The sequence below is a fragment of the Callorhinus ursinus genome, unplaced genomic scaffold (assembly GCF_003265705.2).
Source record: "Callorhinus ursinus isolate GAN/ISIS: 27379988/994484 unplaced genomic scaffold, GSC_fseal_2.0 scaffold17, whole genome shotgun sequence".
NCBI lineage: Eukaryota > Metazoa > Chordata > Mammalia > Carnivora > Otariidae > Callorhinus > Callorhinus ursinus.
This window is the reverse complement of record NW_027397079.1, coordinates 40504276-40522056: the sequence shown is the minus strand read 5'-3', so window position 1 is coordinate 40522056 and position 17781 is coordinate 40504276. Positions and strand designations below refer to the sequence as shown.

The 17781-nt window shown below is 39.5% G+C and overlaps 1 protein-coding gene across 1 annotated transcript in view; it reads right to left on the bottom strand.

Moving 5' to 3' along the window:
- Positions 1 to 17378, bottom strand: part of PSD3 (pleckstrin and Sec7 domain containing 3) — a 706817-nt gene extending 689439 nt beyond the window's left edge. Inside the window, exon 1 of the mRNA XM_073902616.1 lies at positions 17268 to 17378. The gene's annotated coding sequence lies outside the window, so the exon portion shown is untranslated. The remainder of the gene's footprint in view (positions 1 to 17267) is intronic.
- Positions 17379 to 17781: the final 403 nt, after the last annotated feature.

The window sequence follows — 17781 nt, the reverse complement described above, 5'->3', positions numbered from 1 at the left end:
TCAGTCTTGTGGTCTGTTTGCAAAGGCAAAACCAGAGAGTTGTTCCGTAGCAGCAAATCACTGAGAAAAAGATGACTCGGTTTGTCTCAGGTGTTTTATACATATTATGTTATACTTTTGAGGTTAGAGGGAATAGCCAGTTCTTAAAATATCATTTTTCTCAGTGTGTGTTCTTCACCAAAAATTGAAATTCCCACATTAATCTTTCAGTTTCTCTCGCATATGCAGAGATGAAAATAGAAACTCAATTAAATTACCATGTATAATTATCATGCTGTAACGTTATAATTAAAGCACTGGTTCTCACCGTGCAGTCTCCGTACAAGTAGCATCAGCGTCACCGGGGAACTCGTTGGGAATGCAAATTCTCGGGCTTCCCCAGGACCACTGAATCAGAAACTCTGGAGGTGAAGCCCAGCAATCCGTATGGAGCCGGCCCTCTGATTGTGATTCAAGGCAAAGTTTGAGAAAGAAAGTATCATTATTTATTACTGCTTACAGTGGAATCATTATAAATTGAGCAAAAGGAAACCACTGAATTGTACATTCTTTTGTCTGGTCTCAAATCTGCTCTTCAGCAAGATGGATAATTTTGGAACTGTGTTCACGTGTATCTAAAGCATAGATGGAGCCCCCTGTTGGGCCCCCTGCTCAGCAGGGAGCCTGCTTCTCCCTCCCTTCCCCGCTCATGCTCTTTCGGTATCTCTGTTGCTGTCTCTCTCTCTCTCCCTCTCTCATTCTACCAGAAGGAGAATTCTGAAATGATAGATTCCCTGCTGTTTGCCATTCAACTTCTGAAGAAACATTAGATCCTGAAAAAAACTTTGCAGCTGAGTTACAAACATTGTAGATTATTCAAAAGGGTGGATGTTACATAATTTCAGACTCTGGATGGTGTTTTATTAGACTGGGTAACTTAAACTCCCACAGTAATTAGTGAATACTTTGATTAAAAAGAAATGTGAAGCAAAACTAAACAAAAAGGAATAAACAACTTCTTGTTTGGGTATAGATGGATGGAAATATTTGGGAGATGGAAGGAAAGAACAAACAATATACAATATCATTAGCATGATCAATCCTTTCCCACCCCAAGCACTTTCACTCTAAATTCAAGCAGTTTTATTCTGGTGTAAACCTTTGAACTGTTTAGAATATACAAAACTACAAAGTAAGGTAAAGAAAAGAGTCTTCTGATAATTCTTTACAACCTAAAAGGGTGACTGTAAATAAATGCTCCTTGGAAAATTATCAAAAGTGTTCACATTCCTCTAAAAGTTATGTCTGAAAAAAAGGAAAACCAAATGACTGTTTGATCCTGAGAAAATCAGTATGTTTAGTTCTTCCAAAAAACCCCCAGTACACTGGGCTTTTATTAAGTGCTAGAAATAAACTTTATTACACCTATTACACCTGTGAACGGTGCGATATTAAGTGAATTTTGAAACTCTAAAACTCCCAACTACCTATCTGGGATGATTAGTTTCCCTCCTCACTGATACCACGGTGCCAGAAAAGGCCTTTGAAATTCCTAGAGCTTCTGCGATAGGTTGTCTGCTCTCCTTCTCCCTCACGGCCATGAGATACATCCTATACTTTATTTCAGGCTTCTTTGCTACTTTCTGAGTTTTTCTCTTTCAGTTTGGTATGTGCACAACTTCTGTTGTCTGTTTCCTCTGTTCTTTAAAAGAAAGTTGAACGTGCAGTTTTGGGAGGGTTATTAATAGTTTCCAGTAAAATAGTCCCATGAGCAAGAAGGAAGGGCAGAAAAGAAAAAAAGGAGAAAAGGAAGACTCCGCTGAAATGAGAAGTAGGCAAGTAACGACAGCCTCCACAAACAAATCTGTAGCATAAGCGAATCATCTAACTTTGGAGAAACCTTTAAGGGGATATACCCAGAGACCACAGGAAAGCTTCCCTGGGTGATTTCCCAGACATTTCTCAATGTCATGGCAAAGAGATATTGCATAACTTGTAACAAGTACCGCCATTTTCTAAATAAAGATATAGTACTTGTGCATCAAAAACATTCTATGCAGGGGCACCTGGGTGGCTCAGTCAGTTAAGCGACTGCCCTCAGCTCAGAGCATGATCCCAGGGTCCTGGGATCGAGCCCTGTGTGGGGCTCCCTGCTCAGCGGGGAGCCTGCTTCTCTCTCTCTCCCTCTACCCCTCCCCCCTGCTATAGCTTGCTCTCGCTCTCTCCCTCTCTCTCAAATAAATAAATAAATTTTTTTTCAAAATTCACAATATACCACAGTGCCTGAAGTTTTTTTGTGTTTTGGGTTTTTTTAAGGTTTTATTTACTTGAGAGAGGGAGAGAGAGAGAGATAGCAACAGAGATACCGAAAGAGCATGAGCAGGGAAGAGAGGGAGAAGCAGGCTCCCTGCTGAGCAGGGGGCCCAACAGGGGGCTCCATCCCAGGACTCTGAGATTATGACCTGACCTGAGCCGAAGGCAGCCGCTTAACCAACTGAGCCACCCAGGTCCCCAAATAAATAAAATCTTAAAACAAAACAAAACAAAACAAAAACACCTTATGCAATGACTCCACTAGAATGGACTGTGCTGCCATGTCTTTCACTGAGACACCAGACTCAGGGGCACATGGACTCATGGTAGCACCATGTAGGGAAAATGTTCATTTTGACTTAATCCAAAGAGCCCAGACGCAAGAACTGTCCAAGTTTTCATGTATCTTCGTAAAGACCCTCTTTTGTTCTGATCTCCTTCAATAAGCCAGTACATGACAAAGAGAATGACCAAGGCCTTTGTCACCAAAGGTGAATTCCTTCCTCTCTTAGGGCGAGGCAAGAAGGAAAACAAAAATAGCAACTCCTGGATTTGAGTGTCAGATATTTTGAAAAATTTTCATTTCTGGAATACTATAGGGAAGAAGAGAAAATGGAACCCAATGACTAATCCATGCCTTGAAGTGTCTCTGGACAGAACATGGTAGGAGCCATTGCCAAGTCCATCTCCTCAGCCTCAATTAATATCAACCCCAGGACAGAACCATGGGTGACATTTAAGGGTGAGATTAGTTAGGGAGAAGAGAGCTGCTTCACAAACACCAGGGAGGAGTGTTAGAAGGGAGGGCTGTGCTGAGGTCCAGTTAGATGACCACTCAGGAGGACACTGGATTTGAGACCATGGATGACCTTTGCTATGATAAGTTCAGTTGAGTCATGAGGACAGAAACCAAGGTGAAAAGTACGTGAGAGATGAGAAAGTAGTGATTGTAGAAAACTCTACCAAGAAGCTGGCAACGAGGGGCATGTGGGTGGCTCAGTCGGTTAAGCGTCTCTGGGATCCAGTCCTGCTTCAGACTCCCTGCTCAGCTCCCTCTGCCTCTGCGGCTCCCCCTGCTTGTGCTCTTTCTCTCTCTCGCTCTCTCTCTCAAAATAAAATAAATAAAAATCTTTAAAAAAAAGAAGTTGGCAATGAAACCAAGCAGAGGAAAAGGGGGGTAACTGAATGGAGTGTGTGATCTTAGAGAAGGTTTTTGTGCAAGGTTGAGACTCATATACACTTACAGGCAGGGGGAAAGAAAAGCTAGAAGAGAGAGAGTAGGAAGATTAGTAAATTAAATCCCAGAAAGTGTGGGAAAAGAGAAAGATCATTAACAAAGATGAAAAAAATTGGCTTTGGAAAGAAATGAAGGATTTCTTTTCCTCTAAGATAGGAGGGAGAATAAGATGGGTAAACATATGGTTACTCTGGAAGCAGACAAGAGGGAAGCTAAGGCATAAAGATGCCTCATAGCTTCTTTTCTGCATAAGCTAGGAGGCCCTCTCTCTCCAAGAGCACGCAGGGCTATTGGAGATGAAATAGGAGTAAACTGAGTTTACGTAGAGATGTTATGGACACTGGTCACCAGGAAGCAAAGCTTAAAAAAGAAAGAAAAAGCTTATTTATTTAAGGCTTTTTCCTCCCCTCACTACATCTCCTCGTAAAATGACACTTTAAAATAAGGAGAAAAGTGCTATTTAGGCCAGAGCAGAAGTAACATTCCTTGGCACCACTTTTGTCTGAAAGAGGAACCACCGCTGACTGAGACATTCTGAGCATGGACATGGTTATCTCGATTGTTTTCAGAGGGGACTAAAACTAACACCAGTCCAAGGCAAGGTGAATGTTAATCTTCACTCTTGGAGTCTTAACTGTTGAGAATCCTTGTCATAACCTTACCTCGGGTGTCAGTGGCTGGCTTGCTTGGCAGGGTGCTGCCCCAAGTGCTGCATTTAAATCCCCTTCAAGGCTCTAATTTCTATCTTCTGCCAAGGAAAAGGGAAGACGATGCCAAACTCGAGAGCCAAAGGAAACAAACACGTCTCAGGTAACACACACTGCTTTCTGGCTGCTTCCTACAAAGCTCAGAAAACAGGAAGCTCTAAGCTAGGGTTTTATTAGAAATGGGAAAATATTCAGCTTACCATATAGACACTGACCCAATATGTGTACAATCCTTTATAAAATATTAAACCTAGAATGTGTGCTATCACAAAAGGTTTGAGTATACACACACTATCACAGAACACTAATTGTGTTTCCAGCAGGGAAGCTGAGCTGCTACCCCGTGAAAAGTGAAGTATGGAGATGCAGATGAGTAACCTGTACTTTCCAGCTAAGAAGTAATACTTAGTTACAATCGGGCCAATTAGTCTTTTCTAGAAAATAGAGTGAGAGAGGGAAAATATTTATTAACTCTTGCATAATGACGTAAGCTGATACAGAGCAAGATTTAAAGAAACTCAAACATCCAGGTACGTTTGGCTTCTCCGAATTAGAATTCAAGTTTGATAGTTCTGACTTTAAGAAGGACTCACTGAGCCTTTTCTTAAGATCAGAAATTGCCCAAGACATGGGCAATTGTCTATTATGTATATTACATATATGCAACAATCTTGTTAGACAAGAAAGCTTATTGCCCTAATTGTTCTTTATTCTAATTAGTAGGACTTTATCTGTATCTAAGTCTTAATTATTCAAGGAATCTAAAATCCCTGAATCTTCTTTTCTAGGAGAAAGTTACTTTTCTTCCTCTCTGCTCCAAAACCCTAAGTGTTCTTTCCCTTATGTCTAGCAGAATAGAATAAGGAAGAAACAACAACAAAAACCCCACAGCATACAGTACATTTCCTTTGACTTTCCTTTGTTTTATCATAAAAGAGTTGCCCTGGCAACTAAGTTACTAACTTCCTAGGAATGCCTCCCTTCTTTATTTTCAAATTGTATGTTGCAAGCAATATTTCTTTGCTTAACCTTGACACTCTTACTCCTAAGAGACTTCTTTTTTTCTTTTCCAGTTTTATGGAGATAAAATTGATATACAACACTACTGCATAAGCTTAAGGCATACAGCGTTATAATTTGACATAGATCGTGAAATGATTAAGAGACTTCTTAAATGGGTCAAGCTTTTTTCCTGATGATTCTAAGATCAAACAATATCCAAAAAGTGTTTTTAGCCAAGCTATCCAATGGTTTCTTAAATTATCTTTTTAGAAAAAAATAAATTAAGCTATTTTGTTATACGTTCCATTATTTTCCCACCACCAAATTTGTTGACTACACCCATTTTCACACATGAGTACATTAAAGCAATTTTATTTTTCTCAAAATTTATTTATTTATTGAGATAAATTTCTTTTTATTTCCAATCATTATTTAAAGTCCCCACCTCATAAGATATTTGCGAAAACTATGCTTCATATAAATTAATTACATGTAATATAGAGCCCTTAGGGAAGTGCCCAGAAGTAAACAAGTGCTATAAAAATGTTAGCTGTTGGGTCACCTGAGTGGCTCAGTCGTTAAACGTCTGCCTTAGGCTCAGATCATGATCTCAGGGTCCTGGGATCGAGCCCTGTATTGGGCTCCCCTTCTCAGCGGGAGGCCTGCTTCTCCCTCTCCCACTCCCCCTGCTTGTGTCTCTCTCTGTGAAATAAATAAATAAAAATCTTTAAAAAAAAAAGTCAGCTGCTCTTATTATCATTTCAAGAGTGATTAAAAAAATATTGATTATCTGTTTTGATGGTTGGTCTGTGTTTTCTGCCTAAGAAATCTATGGGTTTTTTTTTTCCAGAGAAGTCATTTGAAAGTTAAAAATGTTTAAGACATTAAACTCCTGTTTAATTTTAAATTTTATTTATTTATTTATTTTTATTATGTTCAGTTAGCCAGCATATAGTACATCATTCGTTTTTCATGTAGTGTTCAACAATTCATCAGTCCCGTTTAAAACTGAGCAGGGATGATCCCAGGGTCCTGGGATTGAGTTTTGCCTTGGGCTCCCTGCTCAGCAGGAGCCTGCTTCTCCCTCCCCTCCACATTCTGCTTGCTCATCTCACTCATGCTGTCGTATCTTTTTCTCTCTCTCTCAAATAAATAAATAAAATCTTAAAAAAAAAAAACTGAGCAGAGATTGTGTTGACCTAAAAATTCCCTATCAAAACTTCAGACGTACATATGTATATGGGATAGAACAAACTGCAAGGCTAAACATGAGTTGTAAACTATAGAGGGACTTTATGTTTACTATCGTCTCCTAAACGGATTTCTCAGATTCTATCAGTTTCTGCTGACGCTTCATTCAAAAAATATTGTTGAGATCATATTTTTCATGAACTTGCTTGAAGGACGGCTCCAGTAAAACTGTGTGAGTCATAGCCTGCTTTTTTGTAATAGTTGCAAAATACAAAATTTCATAAAAATTGTAAAATATTGTAACATTTTGTCACACTGTGAAGATTATATAGTCTTGAGAATTCAGGTACTAGGGGATGAAAGCTTTCATAAGTAGGGATAGTCAAACTACAGGCCAGGGGCACGCGGAGAAGAAACCAAGCAGCTTCAGAAGCCCAAGCATGTGGTCTGTCGCTTTAATGGTGGGGATTTTTTTTTTCCCCTGTGAAGGTCTACTGACTACACTCAAGTGTTTGAAAAGAAACTAACTAGGGGCACCTGGGTGGCTCAGTCATTATTAAGTGTCTGCCTTCGGCTTGGGTCATGATCCCAGTGTCCTAGGATCGAGCCCCGCATCGGGCTCCCTGCTCAGCGGGGAAACCTGCTTCTCCCTCTCCCACTCCCCCTGCTTGTGTTCCCTCTCTCACTGTCTCTCTCTGTCAAATAAATAAATAAAATCTTAAAAAAAAAGAAAAGAAAAGAAACCAACTAAAGGCTTAATGTAAATTTAAAAAGACTCAATTCTTGAGAGAGAAAAATAAAATAACCCAATCAGTTTGCAAATTAACAACACATGATGCAGAACCTTCCTTAAAAACAAAAATAAAATATATTCAGGAAGGCAGAGAGAGTCACAAACCATTGCAACATCTAGATTTTCTTTTCCTCCCTCGAGAACCCCAAGAATGCTTTGTGACTTGGGGGTGACATCAAATTCACTGAGAAAGCATGTTGTTTTTTTACTATCCAAAATATGAACATATTTGGATGTTGAAAATAGAATGTACAATATAATCCATATTTACTTATTTATTTGTAAATAGGCATAGAAAAGTGTCTAGAAGTTTCTATGTAAAAGTATTGATACTGGTTATCTCTGGGTGGAAAGCAGACAATATTTATTCATCCTCTATAATGTGCAAGTACTTGTCATGTCATTTATCCTTATAATAACTCTGCAGTGCTGGAGGCCTACAGAGGGGCCAGTGCAGGGGAGCAAGCACGCCGTTTTGTACAAGTTGGCATTTAGTAAATGATAGCTATTCTTTATTATCACCTTATGATTATTTTAATATTATTTATTATTTAGGGCACCTGGGTGGCTCAGTTGGTTAAGCGACTGCCTTCGGCTCAGGTCATGATCCTGGAGTCCTGGGATCAAGTCCCACATCGGCCTCCCTCTGACTCTCCCCCCTCTCATGCTCTCTCTCTCTCTCATTCTCTCTCTCAAATAAATAAATAAATAAAACTTTTAAAAAAATATTATTTATTATTTAGAGATTATCCTTGTTTTACAAATGAAGACGCATAGGGGAAATGGAGCAAAGGGCCCACAGAGTCAGACTGCCCCAGTTTGAATCTTTGCTGTTAGCTGGGTAACCTTGGGCAGGTCATTTAATCTCTGATATTCAGCTTCTTCACTCATTAAATGATCACAATGATAGTAATTATGCTCACTCCATAGGGTAGTTGTGAAGATTAATAAATTAATCCATATAAGGTGCTTAAAATAGTACTATCTGGTATATAGCAAGCACTCAATAAATGTTGACTTTTATTCTTGCTTAATCTTCATAATGAATCCATGAGGGGGGTATAATCATTTCAGTTTTACAGATGAGAAGATTGAAACTCAGGTTGAGTAATGGAATGATGATCACTGAGGTTAAGGGCATCTGAAAATATGAGACACTGAATGGGTGTCCAGGAGTAAGGCAAAGGGCTCAGCAGCTGGGTTATAAAAAGAAGTTAAGAGGCACCAGGGAGGGGTTTTTGCCAGTTTCCTTCTTCTCCACGTCTATGGTGAATAATGCCTACATGCACGCATATAGCATATATACACCTGCTGTATGCTCCTGGGGGTCCTTTCTAAAGATCACAGTGGAACGATAGGATTGGGGAAGGTGCGTGGCCTTGGGATTGAATCCTTGCTCCACCACCACTAGTTAAGTGACCCTAAAATCTATAACCTCTCTCTGAGCCCAAGTTTCCTTACCTGCCAAAAAGGGATCATAACATCCACCTCGTGAAGTCAGTAAAAATTAAATAAAATAAAAACAGCTACCATGTCATGAGTGCCAGATGGGCAAAAAGCACCATACAAGTTCCTTGACACAAATTCCATCGTAGACTCTCAAAAAATGCTAGTTTCCCTCACCTCCCTCCTTCCCTTTCCCAGGTGAATGACACATATCACATAAATAATGGCTCTTTCTTTCCTAATGCTACTCAAGGAGATATTTTATTTGCACTTTGTTTGTTTGTCTGTTTAGCGCAGCAGAGGAGTATGATCTGACCTAGGCTTTACCATGGTCATTCTGGCTGCTGTGTTGAACATATACGTGGAGGGGGCACGTGACAAGCAGAGAGCGCACCTACTGCAATCATCCAGGGCGGAGCTTTGGCGGCTTGAACCAAATGGTCAGATTAAGGATATTTCTGAAAGCAGAGCTGACTAAACTTCCTTAAGGATTGAAGGTAGGTGTGAGAGAAAAAGCAAAATCAAGAGTGACCCGGAAGTTCCAGGAAAGATGGAGATGCTATTAATGGAGAAATGTTGTAGACAAAGAAGATGTAGGGGTAGAGTTTGGGACATGCCAAGTGTGAGAAGGCCATTAGACATCTCTGCTGACTCTGAACTGTGTCAATTTAGCTAATTTCTCCCATTTCCTTCCCTGTATGGTTCTAGGTTAGTTAGGCCACAGGCTTCACTTTCCGGGTATATGAAATGAGGGAGTCAGAATAGAAGATTTCTTGAGGTAACTCTTAATCCATGATAAAATATTTCAGCCAGAGTTTGCCTGCCCACAGTATTGGGAAGAGAGTTTGCCCGATCTGCTGCAGCACCTTTAGGCCACGTGGCCATGGCCAGCTCCCCCGGTGCATCAGTTCGGAGTCATGATTCCTTCATGATTCCTTCCTTTCAGCCTGCCTTATTCTGCTCTCACTGACTACTTCTAGCTCCCAATTTCTCTCTTTGCCTCGATCATCAGAACCACACGCCTCCCTTCCTGTGATCCGAGTGTTCTAGTATTCTGATTTTCCACTTGAGTCTTCATCGCCCAACTCCCAACTGACCCTCTCTGTCACTGTCTGGGCAAGTCTAACCCAATTACAGTGCTCCTGAATTTCACTGGCTGACCTGTATTTATTTGCAAAGGGCAGGAAGCATCTTGTCCTCTCGCCCTCCATACACAGATCCCTATACAAAGCACGAGCCGAGAGGTCTTGAATTGAGCCTGTTTTTTTCCTGAATATCCCAAGATCTAGAGTGTATATTAGAGCAACTGAGGCCCTAGCTTCAAAGGCAGCTGTAGTTCAGAGACCTGTCTCTCCTCTACTTGCGCAAGTGCTCTTCTTCAAATGTTCTCCTTACGCAAAGGAGCGGTTCTTCACCAGCAATTCTGCATAAAATTGCAGGGAGTTCATGTCAGGTAGGCCTTCTCAGCCCCATAGAATCCCATAGATCCCCTGAGGGTTTCTCTAACTTGGCCAGGATCCCATCCTGGCAATTTAATTTCCTCCTTTGCAAAGAAAAAGAACATCCTGAAAAGGGACTGAGAGGCTTCCATTCCTTCCCTCATCTCAGGGAAGAGAAATTCTCAGGATTAGAGAAGGGAAAAAAAATCCCATCTCCTAACTGCAGGAGTCCTTCCTGGGAAACTGGTTTTTTCAGTCCATAGCCACAAAAAATACATCAAACCTGGACTCCCCTCCCCCAACGCTTGTCCTTGAAACCTCATTCCTATGCTTATATCTTGCCCATATCTGAGATTATGGAGTTAGGCTGAAATTGCCTGCATTCACAGTTTTCTAACACACTGATACTTAATCATTCTTATGAATGACACTGCTGGTAATATTTATTCTTTTTAGGAACATATAGCATAACATGAGTGGCATGCTTTCAAATCTCTTTTTCCTAATTATTTATAAACTGTGCATTTTGTGTAGTCACCAGTTGTCCTTAAAGGGAAGACTGACACTTCCCGTGGTTGGCAGCTGCTCTGCATGGCAATTGGTTATCTGATACGTCTGGTTAACAAGTTTCTCTTTGACATTTAATAAACTGCAGTCATTTCACATAGAGGTATTTCCCCACTTGCTTCATGAGGGCAAAGGATCATATAAAGGCCAGCTTAGTGGGTCTGGTTACAAAAATAAAGGCAATTTCTATGGATAAATGGAAAGTAAAAAGTTGCCTTTTCTGCCTCTGTGTTTTGAAGTTTAAATGTCCAGCTTTTCTGTGGAAATACATATCTTATTCTAATATTTTTGCTATTACAGTTTTATTTATATCTTCTTTGTCATCAACTCAATGCTTTATGGTTTCATCTCTTCAACACTAAAGATATTATTAAATAAAGGACAAAAAGCAAGGTTTTTAAAAAATGGAACTGGATCTTCTAAAAAAAACAAGATATACTTGAGTTTTCCAATAAAATCATCCTTCAGTTTATGTTCATGAAAACTCTGTATATCCAACCAGTCAATTTTGCATAACATACCGAAATAAAAGCATGGTTCACAGGGCATCAACCTGCCTGTAGCCTCAAACACCCAGTCACTGGCAATTTGATTTTATAGAGTAGATTTAGATGGTAAAACTAAGAATATTTCTCTCTCTCTCCTTCCTCCCAAGGAAAACATAACACAAAGCAGCCTGGCAAAATACCCCAAATCACCTCGTCTACCACGTGAGAATTCTTATTTTTACACACTCATGGTTGTAGAAAGGACAGAATTTTTTTAAGGACCCAAAGTTTCCTCCTAAAAATATATTCTTGCTAGTGTTTTGCTTCACATGAAAGTTTCCGTGCTAGTCAGTGACTTACCAGGCTTGCATCTGGTTAGGTCCTTGGAGAGGTTCCTCTTTGCTTTGAGGTTGTGTCAGAAACTTAAAGTATAAAATGTATTCAGCTAAGCTGCCTGGTGTGAGTGACTTTGTTTATTCCAGCGGATTCCTCAATAGAGTGAAAATCTCAGTCCTTCTCTCTGTGAAATCTCAAAAATATTTTCTTCATCATTCTCCTTCTCTCCTACGCTTCAGGCCGCAGGCCGCAGTGAAAACCACCACACAATCTTGGCTCACTTGTCAAGGAAAAGGTGTAAAAGGTACATGTATCAAGCAAATTAGGAATCATCAGTTACAAAATGATTTAAAAGTTTCTTCAAATGGATGGAGCTACCCCATTAGCTCTTTGCTTGTATATATTTGTCAAAAGAATAGGCTTTTTCAACGCTGGAATGCAGTAAGTGCTGCAAGAGACACTTCTGCTAGCTGGGAGAGAGAGAGAGAGATTCTAAAACAAGCCGAGGGTAATCAGACCCTTTGGCTCTGACAATTAACCAAAAGCATGCTACAGGAAGTGCACTGGTTAGCTAAAGTTAGAGAAACAGTGGCCTCTTACGGAGCCCCAGATGTCACACTGATTATCCACGGTATGTAACTTGTCATTTATTTTGACAGTCATGCAAGTAAACCTACAGGGTGAGAGGACAACAATAGAAAAGCCATCTCAGGCCTCATTATTTCATTTTTGCAAGTAAGGCGATAAAGTTCCCATTCTATTACTATCCTCTATCCTTCCTTCCCAGCAGTTTACATTCCTCCTGTGAGACATTTTTAAAGGTGCAAATATATTCTACTGAGGTCCAACTTTTAAAAAATTAGTATTGACATGCGAATTTTTGTTTTCCTAATGTTTCTGTCATCTATGGTGATATCATAAGCAAACGGTCTCACAGTATTTACTTTGACAACCTATATAGACAAGTATCGTGCAACTGGGAAAAACCTCCAGCTCTGCATGAAGCAGTTTTGTCCACTTGGCAGCATAAAATATAGGCAAAAATCACAAACACTGAGAGGTGGAAAGAGGTAGTGGGAAAGTTCTTCCCCTGTTTGCTATGTTCGTTTGTTTTCTTTCATGCCGTTTTTACAGATGTGAGCGCAGCCAAGAAAATTAGCATAGCTGAGCCTACCCGAAGTCTAATAACAAGCTGATCCAAAAGAAAAACCGGACAGAGGTTGCACCCTGACCCTTTTTAGGTTTGGCCTTTTTGGGGTGTGGGGACCTTTGTATTTAGACAACTCAAGCTCTCCCTGGCAGACCCTAGTGTGTTTTACCTGTTATGTGGCAGTGACATCCAGACCAGTGAGGGGAAACATAGCAAGGCCGATATAAATCATAGGGAGGAGAAAAAAACATTTGAGGAGAGTTCCCTGAACTAGCATATATTTAGTGAAAACACCACAAAAGTAAATGTAAAGCAAATTCCAAGATAAACCAAAAGGAATGCTCTAACGGTCAGAAACTATCTGCCTACCAAAGATAATTCCATGGGTTTTGACTTAAGTGATAGTACAAGGTCATGTGAAATAACATATTTAGCAGAAAACTGAGTCAAAGACCATTGTAACACTTCATATTGCTTCAGATAAATAGCCCTGTCACGTCATATTATCTGTTTACTGAGCACAAAGCCAGGAACTATCGTGGATCCATATCAATATCAAGATTCTAAGAATTATTCTACTGGTTTTCAATTATGTTCCTTAAGGGCACATTGTGGTCTTATTTCCTGGGAATATTTTGTTTAGTTATACAAATGCTTATTAAAAATTCTTAACACATAAATGTTTCATAACGCACAGGAGAGTCAGTTTCCACTTGTGCCTGAATGCACAGTCAATGACAACATTTTGCAGTCCTAGCGGAAGACCGAGAGGAATCCTGACAAAGGTCTCCTTGAGGTTAGCAGACCTAATGAAATACTTTGTACAATGAAGCAGTTTGCAGTTGTGACATAACTACATTCTTATCTACTTCCGGAGCTGCTTTTGTATTTATCTGAGCTGTAAGCGTTTTCCAAAGATCAAACTGCCTTACAGAGAAGGATTCCGATTTTCTTTCAGTAAAGGCACTCATCTCTGCTCTGTGCAGTACCGGAATCTTCTTCAGCTCTATTCCCTGTTTCCTAAGAAGGTCACCTCTCCATCTCTGGCACTTCTTCAAAGCTATTCCACCCACTGATATTTTCCAAGTCAGATAGAGAAGGATGTATGTACCAATTCTATATTTTATTTTTTAAACAGAAGGGACACAACACATCTAAAGATTTTAAACAGTAGTGGCCGATCTCATTTTTTCCCTAAATATTTTTTCTTATTATAAAAGAAAAAAGCGTTGTACAAAATTTGCAAATTCCAGAAAAGTACAAAGCACAAAAGTGATTATACAAATCAGCCACATTACCATCAGCCAGAGATAATCACTCTTAATATTTTCTTCCAGTCCTTTTTTCTACTCATATATTTATTTTTAATAATGTTCAGATAGTATTGTGTCCTGTTTTCTCCACCTACCTTTATATTTTGGATATTTATGTCCCCATGTTGTACAAACATGCTTTTAATTTCCACATAATAGTCATAATTTATTTACTTCTTCCTCCATTGTAGAACATTTAGATATTTCCCAATTTTTCATTATTTTCAGTAATGTTATTGAGAATATCTTTCTAGACATTTAAAAATTGCCCTTCATAATTAAAGCAGCTGATTAATCCAATAGTTCTGCATATATAATAAGTTTCAGTCACATGTGAGGTGAGGGTTGCTGTCACCTTCTGCCATCACATTGTCTTCAGATGAGGGGCCCAGACAGATCCTATGACTTGCCTGAGGTCACAGAACTAGTTATTTGAAATTTGGCATTCTTTGATTTTTTTTTCACTTTCTCTGTCTCTCATGTTCAATCGAGCACTAAGTCAATCCTTTTGATTCATCTCTTTTTAACCCATTTATTTTCATTTAACACTAACTCTTACTACCCCATTCCAGGCCCTTCCTTGTAGCCACACCACAGAGCCACCTAAAATGGCCTTCCTGCCTCTGGGACCTCCTTGTTCTAATCCCCCCTGTATACCTGCACACAATCAGATTCCCACACACACTTCCTTTATGCCACTATCCGCTCACTGACTTCTTAGTGAAACCCTACACATAATATAAAACCCCTTGCCTGGCTCTCAAAGCCCCATTTTCTGCAATCTTACTTCAATCTTACTTCATCCACTCCCCTCTCTGTCTCTTCGCTATCCCGTTCTTGGCTTCTTGCTTTCTCCTTATAGTATTTACCCCATTCAAAATACTCTCATTTCCTTTCATTTCTTCAAATGTTACTCAATCCTCCAAGGCCCAGTTCGAGTCTCATTTACTCCATGAAATAGAATGAGCTTCCCATTGGATTTGACCGACTTGCATTCCCACTGGATTTGAAATTGACCAACTTATGTTCAAAACTCTGCTTTGCCGCTTTTGCTGGGAGAGTTGGGGGGATATAATTAACTCCTCTGAACCTATTTCTGCATATGGAAATATGAACAATTATACTAATACCTGCCTTCTATGAACCTGCCAGGATCCTAAGAAAGATTGAATGTGTGTTACAAAGTTTTGGTAAGCTGCTGAGTATTATATAGAAAAGAGAAAGTATTGTCCACACTTTGAAGCAGTTCAGGTCTGTACCACATAATATAGATCAGATCCAGGTCTGTACTACATAATATAGATCAGATCCAGGTCTGTACCACATAATATAGCACTGAATTACATTCTGTCCCATCATACTCTCATTGTTTAATGAATGTTAATCATTTTTCCCTCAGCTTGGCCGTAAAGTCTCTTATATTACTTCTATAATCCCCAGAGCCCAACACTGCACATTGTCTTAATGACTGCTAGTCTAACAGACGTGAGTTATAGCTGGTAAGGTCTGGCTATGGGGCACATCAGGATTTAGATATAAATGAAAGAGCCCCAGCTTTCTGTAAGTCTTCGGGAGTAGAATAGTCTTACACTTTGGGGAGTCCTAGAAGACTGGGAGCAAGGTTAGCCTACACCTTTGTGAAGTCTATGAAAATGTACTCTTAATTTGGAACTTCCTTTCAGAGATGTTCACCAAATTTTCGCACAACCTTTAGGTAAATGTAAAATACACATTCTGAAATTAGAGAACAGAAGCAAGTATGTCCTGTAGGACATCCAGGAACAATAGCCAGACCTTTGGACATTTTTAACCAAAAACTCAGGTTACCTAATCATGATATGTTGTTAAAGATGGTCTGCTGATGATCTGCTTATAAATTACTCATTTAGTCTGAGATTCATTGCTCAGTTTTGATTATCTAATTACTAGAGACCTGAAGAACATTTTCTCCCCTAGGTCTACCCCTGAAATGGGTCTTTCCCCCTTTTTCCCCCATAGGTCTCCCCCATAGATCTATTGGTTCTAGGTCCGGTTATAGGGTTAGTGACAAGAAATAGAGCCAGTACTATATTTAGGTTCAGAGTTGGGGTTACGGTTAAGTTGGTGGTTAGTGTTAGGGTTAAGGCTCAGCTGAAGATGAGGTGTAGGTCTAGGTGCACAGATCCATTCACTTGGGGTTAGGGTTGGGGCCAGAGTTACAGTTAAGGCTACAAGTTAGGGTTTGAGTTAAGTTTAAGGTTAGGTTAGATTCCTGGATACAAAGGACAATTTTACAGAGGGGTATTCCTGAAAATCCCACTTTGTCTAATAAAAGATGATAGGCTTTTCAGATTTCCAAATTCCCAGAAACTAGTAAAGCACTGTTGGTAAAGAATATTTTACAGCATTCCAAGATTTAATGCAACTATACAATTTTCCATAGTTTAGCAGTGTGTTTTTTAAATCTCTAATATTGAAAAGGCAAGTAACACTTTTAATGTCAATGTTAAAACCCCCAAGTTCAATTTGCAGATTGTATTCAGTTTGTACTGCTTTCTTCCCCTGCCCTGGTATGCCCAGTTCCCCACATAAAAGATGACACCATTAAAGAAAAAATCCATGATCTAAAAGTTACTTAAATTTCTAGAGAAAACTATATCTTCAAATAAACTCTGCACTTTTGAAGTATTAGTTGTCCAATGCCATATACAGAAAACACAATCTGTTTTTAATAGAATCATGCTTCCAAATTGTTAGATGTCACTCACATCTGTTTTTCCAGCCCAGACCTCTTTCTCAAACTTCAAACTCGGATTTCCAATGAATGAATGATGTCCCCATGTGGCACCTGAATTTCAACAGGTCCAAAAGTGAACCCATTGTTTCCACAGCTGTCACCCAACTTGCCTCCTTCTCCCCTTTTTTCCATTCTATTTAAAGGCAACGCTAATTACCAAATGCTCCAAAACGAAAACTGTTGCTCAAATTTTTTTCACCTCCCACCGTCCCACCCCATTGTAAAAATTCTCTCAAATCTTTTCTGCAACCTCTCTCTCAGTCTTCAGTTAGGCCCTTATCATCTCTTGCCTAAATCATTGCAACAGCCTCCTAAATAACCTTCAAATTGTTTCCCTAGTTTCAAGCTCTTCCTTGTCCAATCTGTCCGTCTATGTTGTCACCAAAATGTGACATCTTTGTTGGAAATTTTTCCTAGATTGCCTTTTAGAGCTTCTTCTATGAAAACTTTCTCACTCCTCTGTTCCTCTGGAATTTTCAAGTTCCTCCTTTGCATCACGCCATACCTTGCACATCTATGTTTGTACTTACCACACTTTATTATGCTTGTCTTCCTGGAGCAAATGGTAAACTTCTGGAAGCTGAGACTATCTCATTCATTCCTGCACTATAGTGCACTAACAGTGCCTGGCACATGGTAAGTACCCACAAAATTTTGCTGGAAGAAAATAGTTTACAAGACTAAGTAACTCTCACAGATCCTCTTTATATATTAGTACAGCCAGTCCCAAAATAAAACTTATGCTGTGTAAGGTTTCTTTAAAAAGCACACCCTGCATCTTAACAGGAAGTTACAGATTAATAAACAGCTGACCGAACAAACTAAATAGCATCCAGTGAATCACCAGTTGACTGTTCAATTGCTGCTAACCAGATGCAGGGAGAGAGTAAAGATGAAGACAAAACATCATTCCTCAATGACGGAAGGTTTTGGAAGATGTTCCAAGGCTCTGGGTAACAGAGCATAACATATTTCCCTACACCATGGTGATAATTCAGACACAGAAAAAAGATCATAACAAAAATGAATTTGGAGCTATGTGAA